This window comes from Euprymna scolopes, chromosome 21 (assembly GCF_053919585.1).
Source record: "Euprymna scolopes isolate OS-2025 chromosome 21, ASM5391958v1, whole genome shotgun sequence".
Lineage (NCBI taxonomy): Eukaryota > Metazoa > Mollusca > Cephalopoda > Sepiida > Sepiolidae > Euprymna > Euprymna scolopes.
Genome location: NC_136502.1, coordinates 119,062,634 through 119,083,936, shown reverse-complemented (window position 1 = coordinate 119,083,936; position 21,303 = coordinate 119,062,634). Strand labels below are relative to the sequence as shown.

The 21,303-nt window shown below is 32.8% G+C and overlaps 1 long non-coding RNA gene across 7 annotated transcripts in view; it reads right to left on the bottom strand.

The window, feature by feature from the left end:
• Positions 1 to 5,901: 5,901 nt before the first annotated feature.
• The window catches only part of LOC145242687 (uncharacterized), a 234,318-nt gene continuing 218,916 nt past the window's right edge, over positions 5,902 to 21,303 (bottom strand). For 6 of the 7 annotated variants that reach the window (XR_013862809.1, XR_013862807.1, XR_013862810.1 and 3 more), the window contains 2 exons: positions 8,376 to 8,947; positions 5,902 to 6,067 (listed from right to left, as the gene is read on the bottom strand). This is a non-coding gene — a long non-coding RNA (uncharacterized LOC145242687). Of the gene's footprint in view, positions 6,068 to 8,375; positions 8,948 to 9,093; positions 9,246 to 21,303 lie in introns of those variants that run through there. The other variant, XR_013862804.1, reaches the window with a different exon arrangement.

Sequence of the window (21,303 nt, the reverse complement as noted above, 5' to 3'; positions counted from 1 at the left end):
GTGCATGTATGTTCGTATGTGCCTGTGTGATGAATGCTCCACATTAGACGATGGGTTCTAATAAGCAACCAAATGAGTAATTTAATACTGGATATATTCATTAGTGGGTGATATATAAGGATCTACAATTAAACAACGACAGAAAGTTCTAGACTCTAGTTTAGCCCTCCTTTATGTCCTTCAGTAGAACGCACGTTTGACAATTTGTCGATAATTCAATTTTCAAAAATATGTACCAGCTTTCAAAACGAACATCAGTAATATTACAAAAACATTAATCTTGAATTATCTTTAATTTTAAAGAAACTCCTTGAAATATAAAAACACCGGATTTGAACCGATCTAATTTGGATGCGAGAAATGGATCCTGCATAATCACCCACCACACTGCGTACTCAAAAGTATATTGACTTTCAGAAATAACACAAATAAGGCATACCTTTGGTCAAGGAACTTTAGTTTGTTGCGTTCGTAGTTTGTATGCGCTGTGGCGTTGTTTAATTGTATAAGTAATTATATATACACACTTGCATAATATCGATCAGTTTTTTTTATTTCTGCAATAATTCCACATTATAATACATAAACACATGTTTATTTAAATGCTCTCCATATTAAGCAAAATTAAAGTTAACACTAAAAAGATATATCTTCACAGAAAAAGAAAACAAAATGTAACTGTATTTACTTTTTACTCAGATGCCAATAGACAAGTTTCGCGTTTCATTGGCATGCGCTTTTTTTTAAATTATTTTTTTTACTTTTTTTACAGACGAGCCACTAGTTATCAAGACCTAAAGGAAACTCGACAATAAAAACTAAAAAGTAGGTGGTGGTCATTGGTACAATATCGTAGTATTAATTAGTGGTGAAATTTGGTATAATTTGATTATTTAAGCATTTGTTTACATTTGACTTGAAGACAACTGTTTTTCTAGTAAGTCGGAAAATAGACTAGCAGAACAAAGGTCCACAGGCTGGAAGCCCTGACAAATAAGCTTTGTTTATAGAATGTGCGTTTAGGTACAGCTACTTGTTGGGGAAAATTGTTGGTTGTGGTTGTAGCTAGTTGAGTGTTGTTTTAAACATTTGACTAGGAGGAACAGAAAGCACAATATGATTTATCGACAATTGCATCATGAAAAATGGTATAGACTTTAACTTTAGAACTTAACATCATAAATCTTATATGATATAATATGATATCTTATATAATATGATATCTTATATGATATAATATATCTTAAATGATATAATATATCATAAATCTTTCAATAGCATTAAAGTTGATAACATTTAAGATCATAGGAAATCTTAGAAATATAAACGAATGTTTATATTAAACTGACTATTCAAATACAGTGTTAGCAAACAAATGAAATGTTTTTTTATAAACACAAAAGAGGTTCTAAAGTAATGCTTCTTATATTATCATTCCACCTGAATTTATCAGAGGGGGTTGCAAGTTGCATTATTATGATGACTGAAATAATGCATTCGTGACGTGACTGTTTCGTCTCTTTGCTGCAGATATTAACTGTGTGAGACTCGCAGAATTCGATCCCTGTTAATAATGTGCGTCTCACGAAAAGATGCATTATTTAATTCGTGGCAACATTACAGCGCGAATGTTGGTGACTATGTAAGCGACTACAATCTGATACATACAACTTCGTTTTTTAATTGTATCACTCACGATGTCGGAGCTTTTCAAGTGTGTCTGTGTGTGACATGTTCACTTATATATATATATATATATATATATATATATATATATATATATATATATAAATCCACTAGCATTTCAGCCCGGCGTTGCCCGGGTGTTTGTAGGTGTATGTTGAGCAAAATATAAAAAAGCGGTCAAGTTTTTTTTAACTTTGACGCCCATTATGACCCCTTAACAGTTATTCTTTTGGGCTCAATCAAGTTATTAAGTTAGATCTATGTCGAAGGAACCTATAACTACAATTTCAAATGTTTCGACCCAAAATTGTCGGAGGAGTTTCGACGAGTTCTCAAAAGTCAAGTCGTTTAACTTTGACCCCTTAACAGCCAAATTTCTGACCGGAAACAGATCAAATATATTTTCTGAAACCACAGTACCCTGTATATCAAATTTCGAGTCTGTAGACTAAAAATTGGCAGAGTTATTGCGTAGGGAAATGTACACACACACAGACAGTCACACAGACAGACACATAAACACGTTCACTTTTATCTATATATCTATAAAAGTGAACGTGTGCGTGTGCGTGTCTGGCTGTGTACATTGCTAGTATATCTATAAAAGTAAACGTGTATGTGTGTGTATGTTTACATTTTCCTACTCAATAACTCTGTCAATTTTAAGTTCGAAATTAGATATACAGGATACTGAAATTTGGAAGAAAATGTGATCGGTTTTCGGCCTGAAATTTGGCTGTTAACGGTAAAAGTTCTGTGTAGCAGTATTCGCAATTTGTTCAAGGTCATATTACTAATTAATATTAAGCCTAGGAGTTTGAATTAGTAATTCTCAATATGCGCATACATTTATATTATTGCATCTATTTAAATGTATATTTAATTTTGTCGACTTGAATTTTAATGTAATACTATTGGGAGGCTGCTTAACTTTGGCCAATCGTAAAATACACTTAAATACGATATCTTAATTTGCCCAAATTTTGTATGTAGAGTGGTGATTTCATAAGTAAATAAAAAAGTATTTAATGATTTTAGCGAGAATCGAAACCGAAAGCGTAGCATTCACAGCAGGTGAAGTTACTATCGTACCAACGTGACATGTGCATTTAGCGCTTAAAAATTACAAATAAACTAAGATGACTGTACAGAATGTATAACGACTTTATGAATTTTTACACATTTTGAACGCTTAATTTCTATATTAATCGGCTAACGACCCATAAAAGAACTATCAATTAAAAAAAACAATCATTTAGGACCCTAGCGCTGCTCTGCGACTGTTAGTTTCGGTGGAGACCGAGTTTGAAAATATGGAGACAAAAAGACAGATTAACCGACATATAGCTTTTTTATATATTAGACATTCGGTATGGGGCAGGCTTTGCCCGGTCTAAAAATACGCTTAAATATGGCATTTTATTTGTTCAGATTCCGTATATATTATTATAGAATCGTGATTTCAAAAGTAAACAAAAGTATTTGAATGCCATCAGCTAGAATCGAAACTGAAGCATTCAAACTGATAATATTACCGATGTACCAATGTATATAAAATGATTTTAACTAAAAATTAAATCTAAACTAAGTGGAATATACAAAATGTTTATTTATTTCGATTTAGGCACATTCTTCACACCTTAAAAAACTATTTTAACTGGGTAAAGATCCATAACATGACGGTGCGTAAAAAAATCCAATCATTCGAGGCCCCTAGCGCTGCTCTCCAATATTTAGTTTCGAAGAGTTTTAATGTATGGAGACAGACAGGCAAACATATAGCATTTTATATATTCGATGTTGCAGCCATCTTAATCTATTTGTCTCAAAGAAATTTTCTATATTTAAAAAAAAAATATTATCCGAATTTTACCTTAAATACGACAAGAAAACCATTACTATCTGTTCTCGAATACGAAAGCGTTTCTACGTCAGATATGAAATTATTTAAGAGAGAAGGTATGACGGGCATATGTTTACATATACTATGCAATATTTCTTTTAACGCGTCTTGTTTGTCTCCTTTGTACCAATTACTGTGACGTCAACAGAAAAACACATTACATTAGTTAGTCGTCTCTTTATAATAGGCAGGGACAATGCCCAGTCCGTCACCCGTTACATATTAGAGAAATACATTGCTAACATCATCGAAAAAATATCGTGTTGTCATAGACAAAAGCACACTGATTTGAAATTGATTAGAATAACGGTGAAGATTAGTATTTCAAATTTATTGAACACAGCTTGTATTAGACTGCGTTGTGCAGTGGGCGAGTTTTAAATAACATCCAGACGCATTAATTATAGAGTTGTTTGTTAATAAACGTAAATATATGTACTATAAGACATATAAGGACATGTATTTTTTTTTACATGGGGGATAACCGCTTATCAAGGCCTGGAAGCAACTCGGGGATAAGGGTTATTGTGTGTACAATAATCGATGGGATAATATCGTGAAGATAGTTTGTATTGGAGATTTGATAAAGTGTCTTACTCAAGGAGCCGATTAATCAGGAATTTGTTTATGTTGGACTTGAAGACATCCAAGTTTTAGTCAGATGTGATACAAACAGACGGAATAGAATTTCACAGGCATGCACTTCTCAGAAAGAAGCTTTGTTCATGGAATCTGCGTTTTGATTTTGGCACAGATAAGGAGTGGGGGAAATTTATGACAGTGGTTTTAGTTAGGCGGGTGTTTATCATGAAAGATTGTCGGGGGGGGGGGCAGAGATTGGAGTTCAGACGAGCACCTGCCATGGTAGTAACGATAAAACAAAGAAAGGCTCGCAACGTCTCTTCTGTGGGAAAGAGGTTGCAGGGAAGAGAAAAGGGCATCACCTACTAAGTCACGAAATCTATTTCATACTTTTTCAAGGCAGGATAGGCTGTTTTTTGAAGCTCTAGACCAGATGGGGCAGCAGTACTCGATCTTTGGACGTACTTGGCTTTCATGCAGATAGGGAATTGCAGTCAGATATCTTCTGGAGCGGTAGAAGGATCCCACCATTTTCCCAGCGGCCCGGGCAACAGACATGATATACGTGTACCATTAAAGATCAGGAGTAAAGGTCAAACCCAGAAGCTTATCAAAACATGAATCCTCCCCAAGACGAGAGCTATCCATTTCAATTGATCCTAGATGAGGAACAGAGCGTTGATGATGTAAAGATAGGAGCTTGGTTTAGATGTATTAAAAGTAATCAGCCACCTCTTCCCCCACTGTACCATGCGCTCAAGATCAGCGGACAGGGAATCAGAGAAAGCTTTGTCATTTACGGCTTTAATGTGTTGCCATAGATGATCGTGTCATCAGCATAGATGTCAACGAATGATTTTAGTATGTGTTTTGGGAGATCTTTGATGTAGATCAGGAAGAGAGTTGGGCCCAGGATGGACCCCTGGGGGATCCCAGCATTAATACTGTGGGCCGTTCTGCCCATCAACCACTACTCTTATGAGCCTACGGGGGTGTGCAATAAGTAATCCCCCTGACCCACTTCTAGTTGTCTGATCTAGCTGAAATTTTGCATGTGCAATGATTTATATATCTACAGTTTATGTGGCAAATTACAGCTCTGAACGAATTGTGGTTTCTGTTTACAGGCGGTTGAACTTAGTCATGTGGGAAATGGAGCCTTTTGAATGTCGAACAGTGATCCGATTATTGTATTTGAAAGGACGCACACCACAGGAGACTTTTGATGAAATGAAAGAAACTTATTTTGATAATGCCCCATCATATAACCTTGTAAAACACTGGCATCGTGAATTCAAAGATAGCTGGAAGTATGTGGAAAAAGCTCTCAGACTTGATCGCCCCCCTTCTGCCATTGATGAGGCATCTCTCCGTAAAGTTGAGGCGTCCATTTTTAGAAAATCGGCGCATTACTATTCTCCAAATAGCACAAGATGTCAAGATTTGTACAAGGTCAGTGAAAACTATCATTCATGGCCATTTGCATGTGCATAAGGTGTCTGCCAGATGGATTCTCACGTTGCTCACACCATTCCAGAAGCGAGAACGCGTCGAATGCTCGATGATTAATTTGGAGATGTGCCAAGAAGATGAGTAAAAGTTTCCAAAAGACTGATTGCACAGGATGAAACCTGGGTCCATCACTATGATCCAGAGACCAAAGCCCACTCACTTAATGTAATAATAAAATAACACTTCTCTTTTAAACATCAAAAGAAAAAAAAACAATGTTTTTAGTTTCGTCTGTAATTTATTATAACAAAATTAATATTTCTGTGTACAGTTACATTTCCGGTCGATAAGATATCCCTCTTTTGAAAAGAGTTACATTTATTCGAGTGCCGATTAAAAAAGAATCAATTATCATCATTTGGTTTTACATCCTTGATTAGATGGCTTTATCATCACAGCAGCGATCAAGGTACATGAAAAAAAGAAAAATATATTAATTAATTAATGTGTGCATACATTAATATAACTCATTTTAGTAAAGTAAATACAATGGTGTTAATTGTTCAAATGTGTTTCTGTGTGTTGTTTTCATATCTTTGCCTTCTTTTGATTTTTGTTTTTATTTAAAACAAAACTTTGTCATTTTTAGTGTTTACTATTATTATCTTTCCGCCCCTTTTCTTAATTTTTATTTGCTTTGTTTTCATTTCCATGGTTCATATTTTTATATGTTATCTATTTATACACACACACATATGTATGTATGCATACATATCTTTTTACAAACATGTATAAACATACTATTTATATAGTATATCTACCGTATATAGACTATATATAAATATTTGATAAAGAATATATATATATATATATATATATATATATACAGGGTGTCCGTAAAGTTACTATATAGTCTTATTGTTTCATTGTATTATATTTGTATTAATAGTTAATATTTATTTTTTTACAGGTTTATTCAATCAAAGACTGTATAGTAACTTTACGGACACCCTGTATATATATATATATATATATATATATATATATATATATATATATATATATATATATATATATATATATATATATATATATATATATATATACTGTAAAAGTAGACATAAGAAGAGGTTTAATATCATTTGACACCTCATCACACACGTTGCATCGGGTCTGTCTCGATATTGGGGCGATTCCAGCTCTTGCAAAAATGGAGGCACTGCTGAATTTACAGATTTAACGATCTAAAAGTTTCTCCCGGCCCCATTATCTTTTCTGGATTTAATGTTGGGGTTGTTTATAAAATCCCTTTCCAATCCTTGGAAAAATATTTGATGGAAAATACTTCAGCAAGATCACTAACAACCATTTGCTTTTCAATAACATTCAATCGTCTGGTTTTTGGTAATGTAAAGACTAGCAATAAAGTGATGGACAGAATAGATTCTTTGATAATAATTAACATGCTATAAGTTCGTGAATATCGAATCGCTTCGATAAATATTTTAGGTAATTAATAACCTTAAAGTAATCATTTAATGATAAAATTTTGATTTTTTTACGTATATTTTGTAAATTATTTATATTCTGCTCATCTGAAATTAAGCGATTCACAAAGTTTTTATATGAACAGAATTTATATTCTATATATACTATACAAACGATATACATGATACTATATATAGTATATATATTCTACATATATACAATATATACTATATATACACTAAACATATATTATATGTACTATGTATACTATATTTAACACAGGCACACGCACATGCATATATACATACATACATACATATATATATATATATATATATATATATATATATATAAATTAATAATTATAAATATGTGAAAAACGCTTTTGTAATGGATTTTAATCTTTGGAATCCCATGATAAAGCGCGATGTTTATTGCTTAACGCTAGGACATGTACATTTTATTTTTCAAAATAATTCTAGATTTCTTTAATTATATTAACATTGATGAAGTTAAATGTCAGTATAAATGGTGTTTTTATTTTAATATATTTTTTAAAAGTTGTTATTGTTTGTTAATAATATCTTTTAAAAATATCAACAGAAGACTTGAACTCATATAAACACGTGCAACACACATACATATACATACACACACATATATGTGTGTGTATGTAATTGTGTGTGTGTGTGTTATACGCGTGTATGTGTCTCATGTGTGTGTTAAAGTATGAAAATTAAATCCGTGCATTAATGATGCTATACGGTGGATAAATGGCTGGTGCACATTTACTTATCCATCGGAAGAAAAACGTTTTTACTTTACTGCCGATGTCTATTAAATTATAAAAAAAATTTATATATAAATTCGTACTTATATATATGTGAAAAACGCTTTTGTAATGGAGTTTAATCTTTGGAGTCCCATGATAAACCACGATGTTTATTGCTTAACGCTAGGACAACGTACATTTTTTTTCAAAATAATTCTAGAGTTCTTTAATTATATTAAAATTGATGAAGTTAAATGTCAGTATAAATGGCGTTTTTATTTTAATATAATTTTTAGATGAAATTATAGGTTTTTATTTGGCATTTGATATTGCATAAATATCTATCTATTTTTTATCTAAATTATTAGTTTGCCTTTAAAGTTTAGAGATCTGTTAAAATTTCTCAAGGAAATTTATTTTGATTTTGTTGACGAAATATCGCTGGTAATTTTTAAGAAGATAAGAAGAAATCTATTTCATCTTTACACTCACCCATAAGTTATATTCCCGCCGAATTATTGTCTGTCGTTCATCTTCTGGTCACTGCTGATTTTCTACATCGTTTTCGGTTCCTATATAAAATACTCCGCGGTCGATATCTTTTTTGGTGATGCGATTTTCAATGTTAAATTTCGTCATGGATTGACAACGTGTGTCCTCTGTGCAGCGTTGGTGTGAATGGCAGCCTTTGCAGAGTGGTTTCTCGGGGACGGGATTGCAATTATCACAATCTGATTTTTCTGAGACAGGTTGACAATCATGGCATCCTGGCAGACCCGGTGGGCCTGGTGGACCGGCTGGACCGGGTGGACCTCGCGGAAGTGGTATTTCTTTAGGGCGGGGTAGGGGTTGACCCGTTCCCAAACTACTGCTAGCTTTACATAAAAATATAGTTATAGAAAAAAGCAGAAAAGGTAAAACAATCATATAAGTTTCAGTCGTCATTCTGATTACTGGCAATAAATCAGTTTAGTGAAGCAAGCAGAAGAAATTTGAAAGCCTTGTGGAATTATGCGCAGTTGAATTCTTGGTCATCAGCAAATACTCAAATAGCTGGCAAAAAGCTGTAAAAAGAATCATACACATAAACATAGAAAACAAGAGTATAAATTAAATAAAAAAATAAAATTACGATTTGTTGAGAAAGATCTCATTGTTTTCTTATTTAATTGCAGTTTTTAACTGCTAACAGCAACGTCACTTTTCTTACCTTTGGAGTAAATACATATTAGGTAACCTTTCTATTCAATCCTTCTTTGTGAAAAAATCAGATATAAGTAACTACTTAAATTTATACTAAATATCAGTACCGCGTGCGTCTTATTTTAAGCACATAAAACCAGCATCACATTCATGAGAACAGTCATGAATCGATTAAATTTAAGCTGAAATTGTTAATCTCTATATAAATAAAATGAACTCATTTTTTCCGTCTGATTTTGACATTAATAGGATTAAAAATCAAGATATTTCATGCAAATATAATATGCACAAACGGCAGAACAATATCTGAGGTGTGTTATAGGCTTATTATTTCTCAAATTCCTCGATAATCTTAGATTTCTATACTTTTTCTGCTGAGAAGTCACGACCAAAATCGGTTAAGATCAATGGAAGTGGTAAAATATTTTCTCTCTAATAAATTCCTCCCCCCCTGCCACCACTTAACACCGTTTGGGGATCGTTCACAAGGAACAGTTGAGAAGAGAACACCGGTTTGGCTTCGTAGTTCTTTCATGTGAAGTTATTTAAAATCACTAAACTAAGCTGCAGTGCTCTGTGGCGTAGTGGTTAGCGTGCTGGACAATTCACATTATATTTTCACGTTCGCGCCGACCTACCGTAGTTATTTTTTTTTCCTAAACAACTGGAATGAACTTTTCCTGGTGGCCGAACTGTTAACGTTGCAGATGTTTTTGTTTTTTTTTCACACTTTATTTTCCTACTTTTACTCATGACTCCGGGTTTGATCCTTCCTACTTACCTACCATAACATTTTTTAAAACTCCCCCCGTCCCGGAAACAAAGACTCGGGCAACGCCGGGTACCCCCGCTAGTATATATATAAACGGTAAACATTTCTTAAATTTAAAATCATACTTAGCATACGTGAACTGTGATTCGAATTTATTTTTTATTATATATAATATTTAGTAAGGCAATAATTATGTTTTTTTTGTAATTAAATATAAAACCTATTATTTAAGCTCGTCCTATTCAGCAGCGAAATTGTGATTAGACGCGCTAAAGATGAAAAACCACATTCTTAGATGATGTAAGAAGTAAAACCAGACGTTGCACGAGTTTTATAATGCTCAACAAATGTTTCATAGTCCCAATACTTTTATTCGACCACTTTCCAATCAAATCGTTTGATTGCTTGCTCTAGCAGGAGACCAAGAGTGGCACAGCCGAATGAAACTGTACATGCCCCGCCCTGCATTTACTTAATTGATTATATAAACTCAAACGTCGGTTTTTTTTTCTGTTCGATTGGTTGTTTGTGTGTTTGTATGTTCGAATCTTAGTTAAAAAACATTCGTCAGCCGTATCGAACCGAGTCGAAACCGATACCATCTGAAAGAGCGATTCATTGGATATATAATATCTGAAAATTTGAAAAAAATATAATTCTGTGATAATCAATTGAACAATTTCCTGCAAAGACGGGTCACTATACTCGCAAATAATGCACGCTAGCAAACTGAATGTATGCTTGTAAAAGTTATTTTAGTGGTGAATATTCCTGGTCCGGTGGGCAAACGCGTTTTCCCTTAACGTATTTCCCCCTCTTCGCGTTTCAGGTTCAACCCTGTCTACACCGGCTAATTGTATTTTTTTTCGGTCAAGCAAGCAGTCACTGCAATTTTTATTGAGGCGACTGCCTTAGTCTGATCTGCATGTTTCATAAAAAAAGGGAAGAAAAAAATTAACTTTTTCCCCCTTCTCGAACTAAACTTTACTTCATTATAATTTCTAATAATTAGTTCTGCTGTATTCTGTAAGTTACTGAGTGTAGATGATACAAGGGCTGGTTCCTCATATTATCTCAAGTAACAGCACCAAGTTGGACAGTAAACTAGACAATTTGCATTCTTGCTCTGGAATCTCGCAGAGGACGAGAGGTAAATACCATACCTAGCAGTAAGAGGTGTCTCTCGTTCTTTATATATTCTACGGTAAGAAAAATACAAATAACTGTTTCTTTCTAAATCATATCCGTTTCCTAGTCTCTTTTAGTGACTTTTTCGGACAACAAAAATAGATATAAATAAAACAGTGTATATATGTATGCGCGTGTTTAACCGAAAAACTCTGAAATTACTATTCACAATGAACTGAAATAAACAGTATATATTAATTATAAACCAAGAATAGCATCCTTATTTGTATTGATAAATAACACAGATCGAATGTATCGGCAATTTGAAATGGGGAATGTTCATTCAAACTTGAGGATATATTTGTGTTAGTTGTGCGCATGTGACAATTAAATCATTAGCTAGAACTGATTTAAGTTAGTAACTTTTTATCTATCTGCTAGGTTGACTTATACGGTAGGGAAAACGGCTGCAGCCTTAATTGGTTTAGTTTCGATACTAGCTAACTGAACTCAAATCATGTTTCGAAATCGTTACTATATATGTATGACATTCAACAGTGATAATTTCTGTGATAATAAATACTAAATCTGCATAGATTAAGTAGTTTACGACCCCCGCGAGTACAAATTAAATTCTCTGCGATATACACTATATATATATATATATATATATATATATATATATCAACATTAATGACACGCTTATATATGTGTGTGAATGTGTATATGTGTATACGTGTATGTATGCATATTAAAAGTATATAGAGAACAAAAAATCCAATTATTTTAAATGCACACTATATATATATGTATATATAAATATATATATATGTATATATGTATATATATATGTATATATATATATATATATATATATATATGTATGTATATATTTATATATAGATAGATAGATAAATAGGTATACTAAAAGAAGTACCCGTCGTTGAGTGGCTTCAAAAAAAGCCATAAGAAAATTAGACTTTGATTTATAATACTATGAAAGATATTTTTAAAAAGTGGTGTCCCTCTAGGGAGATAGTTTCACATTTTGAGATCTCGAAACCAAAGCAAAATATGATTAAATAAAAGCAAAATCTTGCGGAAATACATTTTGTTGATATCAACTTTGTTGCTCTTCGTGTTAAAGCGTCACCAACTAAATCCTGCTTTCAGAAAAATAAAAAAAACGGAGATTTTATTATCCGTACCTATTGACCCATTTCTATTTCTCGATTGCAAAGAGAATGTAAAACCGTGTAAAACATGCTATAAAAGATGTTATAATATAAAAAATGCCAGAAACTACTGCAGCATGTGAAATGAGAGTTTCTTTTACTATGGGAATTGTTCCCATATTTGTGAAATTCCAAGCACAATGTCAATTTAAGCAATACGTTTCAATAACTGAAATTAAGAATTCTAAAGTAAAATACAGTATTATAAAATTACAGTGTTTTAATTGTTAGTGAATAAGAAAAGGGCATTCTTACTCCACACTCTGGAAGCACCGATAGATACATGTCCGGGTGAAAAAACTCTTCCTCTAAAAGCCAGCAACTGGTTGTGTCTGACCTGGTGATTTATTTCAAAAGACAAACGTATGGGAAACTGAACACTTTTGAACTCAAAAGGCATGTTTGAATGTGTTAAAGGATTTGAAGGATAGAAACATCTTCACTTTTTCCACAAGTAGAAATAAGTGCGGCCTCTAAAACATTTCTCATTAATTTCTCGATAACGAGGTATGGTGCCATTTCATAAGTTTGGTTGTGAGAGGTTGTGCAAAAGCATGACCGGAGCACCTAGTTTCGATCAAAAACAATGCGAAAGAGTAACATTTGACTCGAGGGAATTCAAAAACTTGCTGCTATAGTTTCAAATTATCTGAGAGAACATGGTATGCATACATAAAGTAAATTTCCAGTGTAATAAGGTTTTTGTTTCATGGCATATCAACCTTTTTGGGTTATTTAATGCCGAATCCAAAGATTTTAAAGTACATTTTTTTAATAGAATAGATTTGTTGTTTTCAAGTCGGTTTCTATTTAACCAATAGTTGGAATCCTAACAGTTACTACCACTCCGGGTCAGAGTGGACCCGGGAGCAATGTTAATTAAAGGGTGGCTCCACACTCCCCAAAGCCCGCAAGCTGGGGCCTCACCACTGGATATAGTTTAAGGGCATATCCAGGACCCTCATTGAGGGACTTTTACCCTCTGCAGGGGGGAAGTCAGTGTATTCTAATGCCCCACCGACAGGGCCAGTGTAATAAGGATTATTTGATATTGGAGATATCCATAATCGTACCCTGTTTTCAAAAGAGGAGAGAAATAACATATGAGAATTATTTGAATCAAGTCTTCCCTCTCTGACATTTCAGACGATCTGAAACCATACCAGCAAGTTTTTGTCTCCCTTTATTAACGCCAGTGGTTTTGGGGATGTATATATATATATATATATATATATATATATATATATATATATATATATATATATATATATGTGTGTGTGTGTGTGTGTGTGTGTGTGTGTGTGTGTGCATAGTGTGTGTTTGAGTGTACGTGTATGTATGTGGTAAAGTTGTTATTTGTAAGATATTTAATAGATATATGCAGATATATATATATGCATGCAAATTTGTAATTACAATCAATAAATATAGATGCAACAAATTGTCATTCGATAAGAAATTAAAAGATATTAAGGTTTTATTTTCTTCATTGAGCTTAATGATGGAATATCTTTTTTTAATTTTTGCTTCTTTTATGTTTTTCATGCTAGCTTTTAAGTGTTAAAATCTCTTAGTTAAATAGTAGAATTTATGGTTGTCATTATACTTTTTTTTCTACAAACTAAAGCACTCATGAGACAAGGCAATTTATCGAAAACGGATGGATTAAGGAGAAATGTTTTTGTATTCCCTGTTGCATAATAAATTTGCTGTTTTTTTATTTACTGAATTTAATTCCAAATTTTTGATTTCCACTATGGTCCAATCTCGTATATTTCTGTAGTTCTAAATGCTGTCCAACATTTCTTAAGAAACAGTAGAGATTTACCATTGCTCACTTGGGGTAATGTCACAAACCAACTACACACTTCCTCAGAAAGTATCCATAATTTACTAGTTACATTAAATCAAATTCTATCTGTTTTACTTTTTTATCTTTTTATATTTTGCAAGATTTTATTAAATATTTTTCTCTTGCTTTTTAGCGTAAAATTCAACATTATTTGGTATATTATTTTAAGAACATATGTTCCATGCCGAACAATTAATATAGAATGTATCTTTATAATTTGAGAATTTATAGTCTCTATTCAGTTTACCTAAATTAATGTTATAACTAGTATCATAACTCTTTCAAACATGTAATTTTCTCAGCTGAAACAATTAAATTTGAATTATGTATTTCAGAAAGTTATATTTTTTATTCATGGTTGGATTATACAATTGGCATTTTTCTTATTTTAAAATTGCTTATCATATTAAACAAGTCTTGTTCAAAGTAATAAACGCGGTGATTACAGTGAAGCCATATTCATTGTATAATATTGTAAGTTGGTCCGAGGTAGTATTGTTTTCTTTACTGTTTTGAATTAGCAATTTGTGAACTTCCGGTTTCCTTTTAATTTCCTCCTGGGGCTTATAGTAATGTACAACTTTCTATCTAACAATGTTCACCATGTCTAATTTGGAATTTCTCTAATTTCATTCTTTGTAAAGATTTCAAGGATATATTGCTTTAATCAGCTCGAAATGTTGAACAATACTCTTTTTTCTTTTGTTTTTTTTTACGGGGAGGAGGGTTAAATCTACTTTGTTCTTCAATAGTATATCAATATGTGCTTGTAAACCAATGCTTTTACTTACAAAAATCATTTTTTTTTTGGTAAATATAATAATACATTCTAAGTTGCTAGTATTTTTCTTGCTTAATATTTTCAGCATTTAAAAACTTTGGTACAAATCTATATCCTTACGTGGGAACAAATGTATATAACAATGTCAATATCGAATCATGTACGGTATATTGCCACAACAGTTTTTGTTAGATCACCGAAGTTAAGCAACGGTGAGTAGTGAATGGGTGATAACTTCAGGAATTCCAGGCGCTGTACGTGGGAGGACATCGACACTTCCCTGTAACAGATGCAAAAACCTAACATCGCCCTCTCCCATAATGGTGGGGTTCATGGGACTAGGGGATCGCTTATAAATTTCATAATCTTATGTAAGTTCCTCCTTTAGACGAAGCTGGCTAAACCTGCATATGGTTAGTGCCGTTTCCATATTCATAATATCGAATCTATTCATGTAAATACTCTTAACAAAACTAGATTCTTTTGCTTAGAAAGGAATTATGTATAAGAAACTTTTGTTGGGAAAATATAAAAAATATTATATCAGCTGTTATATTGAAATAAAGTGTAAACGTAATACTTAGTCAACGTATTTTATGTATATGTATGAATGTCTAATATATATATATATATATATGTGTGTGTGTGTGTATGTATATATGTATATATATATATTAATTATACAGTAGTTCATAAAAACAATGGTACCGTCGGTTTCAACAACAACACAACGGGAAACCGTTAATGGTAACACGTAAATAATGGTCAACTCTCATCAGCCATCTTGTTTGCTGTCCCGGGACAAATTTTTCCAGGTCCGCATGTTTGATTATATAATGAAGTATGTATTTATTTAACTATAGCTTATTCCTATATCTGTATATTATATTTTAATCCAGTATGACTATCCTGCTTTTTTAATTTTTTATTTAATGTATTTAAGTAATTATGTACTGTTTGTTTTGTTTCCGGTCTTCCTTCTATTGATTTTTGTTGGGGCAAGGGGGAAAATTTATGTATCTTATTAGACTTCTCTTCCTTGTTCAGTTAAGGGGAAATAACTCTTGTTTCAGTGGTCTAGGGGAGGTAACTTATCTTATTTATTCTTTTCACCTTTTTTGTATTAATTAATAGTTGAGGGTAGGTGTGTAATTTAATTCTAAGTTCTTTTATATAACTGTGTAATGTATGTCAGACATTCATATTATTCTTCATATATACTAATATGTATGCTTAATGTATACTGACAAATGTCTATATGTCCGTTATACATACATGGGTATATATATATATATATATATATATATATATATATATATATATATATATATATATATATATATATATATATATATAATTCTTGCTTTGAAGACATGAGCAACCTAAGTTGTTATTGAATTAATAACAAATGTGGGTTAAATACATGGGTAAAAAACAATTTTTAAGATTAAAAACGTAATTTATATCCTTAATTTGTTAAATAAGCTATCGTAGCACGTTCTGGATCTGTTACTTAAATTAATTATTAAATACTTAACGCTTTCAAGTAATCACTAGACCGAAAACATCAAGCGGTCTGAATTATCTCCCTTTAACTCTTATGGGAAATACAATTGACCTCTTTTCTAACAGAATCAACTATTAGCAATTAACAACATAATTGAATTATCTCCCTTCGTAATTGTTTTTTATTAACGATATGAAAACATATCTAATTAGAATGATAATGAATTTTAAAACATTAAATAATGATAACAAGATTAGAATCCTTTACTCGAAATGTTGTATAAGGAGTTATATATATATAATGCAATCTTTTCTTTATTCTCATATTCAATTAAACAGTAAACCTAAAATGGTCTTATATCTAAGTACTTAAATAACTATAATTTGTTAACATTACTTGCCACTAATACGAAACAACAATTAACCGTAACGTTAATGCAATAAAAATAGAAATAAAAATTGTAAAATTCTTTAAAAAAAAATAATTATGTGAAAGAAAGAAATAGTGAAATCTAATTTAGGAACTCAACAGATAGGATATTTCACTTTTTTTAAATGGCTAGGGTTTTTTGTGGGCACTTCTTATGACTTTGTCCTTAAATAAGGATACGAGAATTAGGTGATATATTAATATTAAAATGGGCTTTCCGTGGAGGTTACATCACGGGTAAATGTTTCTCACCTGCTTTTTTCCGTTAAGGGATATTTTTTTTTTCTTTCTCTTCAAACAAGGTTCTATTGTCAAGAGTGTTTTTATTCATAAAGTCTGTAAAAATGCTGGTTTCTGAAAATTTTCAAACGATATAATGTTTGAAATTGTCGACCGGGCATGGAAACAATTATAACGTAAAATGAAATACACTTTTTGTTGCCATCACCACCTTTTTTGAATGTCTTGATTTTGCTTACACAGTATATTAATGCTCAATTATGAAAAATGATACTTTTGTAGCTTACTTTTTAAGTCATCCCTTTTTGGCTTAAAACTTATTGGTCTCTGAAAATTTACTGGATTATTCGAACTCAGTATATTACATCCAACTATATATATATATATATATATATATATATATATATATATATATATATATATCTTGCGTTGTAATGGCGATGAAGTCGCTGAAAGCTTTTTTTATATCGTTTAGTTTTTTAAAGTATTTATCACACAGCAAGTTGTCGAGATTAAACAAAATGGTAGTCTAGGTGAGAAGTCTTGAGAGTATGGTGGATGAGGCATACTCCCTTGCTTAATTAGTTTAACTTTTGCAGGTTCGGTTTTTCATGGAAGAGAATTGCGCATTTCTTGTGACGAATGTTTGGTGTTGACGTTGAAGTTTTTTATACATATCATCTATGTGTTTAAAATACTTCTCCGTCGTAATCTTTTCAACCGCATAATAAACTGTAATGGGTCAAACCACACACAGACCACCAAAGATTCAGTATAACTTCTGTTTCGGTGTCTAACTACTGACTCAGTGCAACTGGTCGTCGTAAAGGATCCACTTTTCTTCATAAGTCTCACACCGGCCATGAAAAGAGTCGAGCTTGTTGCGCAAAAGAAGGGAAAATTACATTTCATAACTGCGTTTCTTTTCGTTGTTGTTCAATTCGGGAGACACCCATTTATCAAGCTATTTTTTTCTTTCCAACCTCTTTCAAGTGGTTGGAAATCGTCGTATACGTTACGTCTAATGGAGAAGCAAGTTCCCGAACAGTAGTGCGTGAATTCGATTCGACTCTTATAATCTTCAAATCTCTCACAGCTGCTATAATTATCTGATGAATTTCCCTAGAAAACATATCTAAGAACACTGACATATATATATATACATATATATATATATATATATATATATATATATATATATGTATATATATATATATATATATATATATAAATTAAATTTTTGTGAATTTTTCTGAAAATAGAATCAGCCGTTTAGGAACCTATGGGAAAGGAACTCACAAACGCATAAAGTGACTTTCATATAATGGTATATATATATATATATATATATATATATATATATATATATATATATATATTTACAAGAATGTTCAATACTGAATTAGAACTGAGTATACGCTCTTTTTGTTTTCACATGAGCAGTAATATGTTGCTACACAATTTCTGTACATGTTTTCGTCAGCTATTTACCAGTATCTAGAGAGCTCTCCTGGCGCAATATATTATACAAAAGAAACTACGTAAATGAAATATCAGGTCTTCCTCCTCACAGTTTCGATCCATTCCACAGTGGTTAAAGTTCTTGGGAAAATTAACTGTAAAACTCATATTCTCCTGAAAGTTGAAGGTTTCATTTTCAGTGTGGGTGACCTAAAAAATACAATTGCGAATTACTAAGGGCCTCTGAACAAGTGAAGTAAATAAAATATTCCATGCGAAATGCTGTCGAAATTTCCGAGTGCAATAGAAACATTCCTTAGTTTGGCAAGATACGCCTGAAGAAGGTCGAAGATTTTATCGACCGGACCTTTGTGAGAATCACACTCAAGATGAGAATAATAGCCCGACTGATTCAAATAATACGAATAACCGATTCTCATCACAAATATAAGAAAAGCCTATACTCCACATGATTATTTGTTACAAATCAGAAAGTTTAACAAGCATTTATTTGAAAAATACGGTATGACTTTATACGAGTTTATGCAAAAAAAAAAAAAACCGCGGCAAGCTTCGAAGAGAAAAATCCAACTATAAAACGTATATAAAAAAGTACTCTTGCCGGTTATGTTTGTACCACTTGCCTGTGCCACAGGCATAGATACCTATATATATATATATATATATATATATATATATATATATATATATAGAGAGAGAGAGAGAGAGAGAGAGAGAGAGAGAGAGAGAGAGAGACAAACAGAGAGAGAGAGAGAAAATAAAAAGCGTGTGCTCCATCCCAACTATTATCAATGGACCTGAGGTAATCTCGTCAGCATCAGACAAAGCCAAACTCTTTGTCAAGAACTTTGCAGCTAATTCTACCCTTTGCGACCAAGACCGCCAACCCCCAATATTTCCTCCTGTATCAGAAAACACGCTATGTGATATACGTATATCTGTACGTGATGTTGCGAAGCTAATCAAAAACCTTGATTCGAGTAAAGCAACTGGCCCTGATGGTATTCCAATTATAGTACTCAAAAAAATTCAACCTGAACTAGCGCCCATACTTACAAAACTGTTTAAACGTTGTCTTAAGGAGAATAGTTTCCCATCTCCCTGGAAAATCTCATCAGTATGCCCTGTATTTAAGAATTCAGGTGATCGCTCATCCCCCTCTCAGTACAGGCCAATAAGTCTCCTGTGCGTCATGAGTAAGTTGCTGGAATCTGTGTTAAATACAGAAGTAATCAACCATCTCAACAAAAATAACCTTCTTAGTGACACTCAATATGGTTTCCGTTCTGCTAGATTTACAGCAGATGTCCTTACAGTTATATCGCATAGGATTAGCAAATCTCTCGACGGTGGCAATCTTTCTAGGGCAATTGCTCTTGACATATCTAAAGCCTTTGATAGGGTATGGCATAAAGGTTTACTTCATAAGATCGCTAGCTATGGTATAGCTGGAAAAGTATTCTCAATTATTAAATCATTTCTTTCTGATAGGTTCATAAGAGTAGTAGTTGAGGGGCAAAAATCAGAAGCTCACAGTATTAATGCCGGTGTCCCTCAGGGATCCATCCTGGGCCCAACTCTTTTCCTGATCTACATTAATGATCTTCCAAATCATATCCTTACATCATTTGTAGACATTTATGCTGACGACACTACCATTTATGGTAGCACATCTAAGACAGTAAACGACCAAGTTCTCTCCAATTCTCTCTCCTCTGATCTTGAGCACGTAGTACAATGGGGAAAGGAGTGGCTGGTTACTTTTAATGCATCTAAAACCAAGCTTCTCTCTTTACATCATCAACATTCTAATCCACATTTGTCATCAATTGAAATGAATGGCTCTCGTCTTCAGGAGGCCTCAAGTTTTGACAAGCTTCTGGGCTTGACCATTACTCCTGATCTTAAATGGAACACGTATATCAAATCTGTTGCCAAGGCCGCTGGAAAAATGGTGGGATCTTTCTATCGATCCGGTAGATATCTCACTGCTGATGCTATTCTCTATCTATATAAGAGCCAGGTACGTCCAAGGATGGAATACTGTTGCCACATCGGGGCAGGAGCTGCTAGAAAGGACTTGTCCTGCCTTGATAGAGTTCAAAATAGACTTCGTAGCCTCGTAGGAGATGTCCTTTTCTCCTCCTTGCAACCTCTATCTCACAGAAGAGATGTTGCGAGTTTGTCTCTGATGTATCGTTATTTTCATGGAAAGTGTTCAACTGAGCTTCAATCTATGGTCCCCCCTCGCCAACCTTTCACAAGAAACACTCGTCTAGCTGTAAACACTATCAATAATTTCCCCCACTCTTTATCTGTGCCTAAACCTAAACGTAGATTCCATGAACAAAGCTTCTTTCTTAGAACTGCACGCCTGTGGAATTGTCTTCCGTTTTCCTGCTTTCCGGCTGACTACAATATGGTTGTGTTCAAGTCTAAAGTAAATAAGTTCTTGATGAGCCGTTCCATATAAGTTATCAAATTTACCAAATTTTCATTACTAATGATTACTATATTGTCCAATTTCTACTGTAAACTCTTTAACCCTTATCCTTGAGTGGCCTCTGGGCCTTGATAATGTGGTGACACCTATGTAAAAAAAAAAAAAAAAAAAAAAAAACGTATTATGTGTTCATCAACGTTTCGTCTTTATTTCGAGACTTCCTCTGGATGAATGAGATTAAGAAACCAAAAAATATACCAGTACAAAATATTTGAAAATATTTCACGTGCACAGTGTGACGCACTTCTATTTCAGAGAAACGGAAAATTGATGTTGCAAATTCAAAAA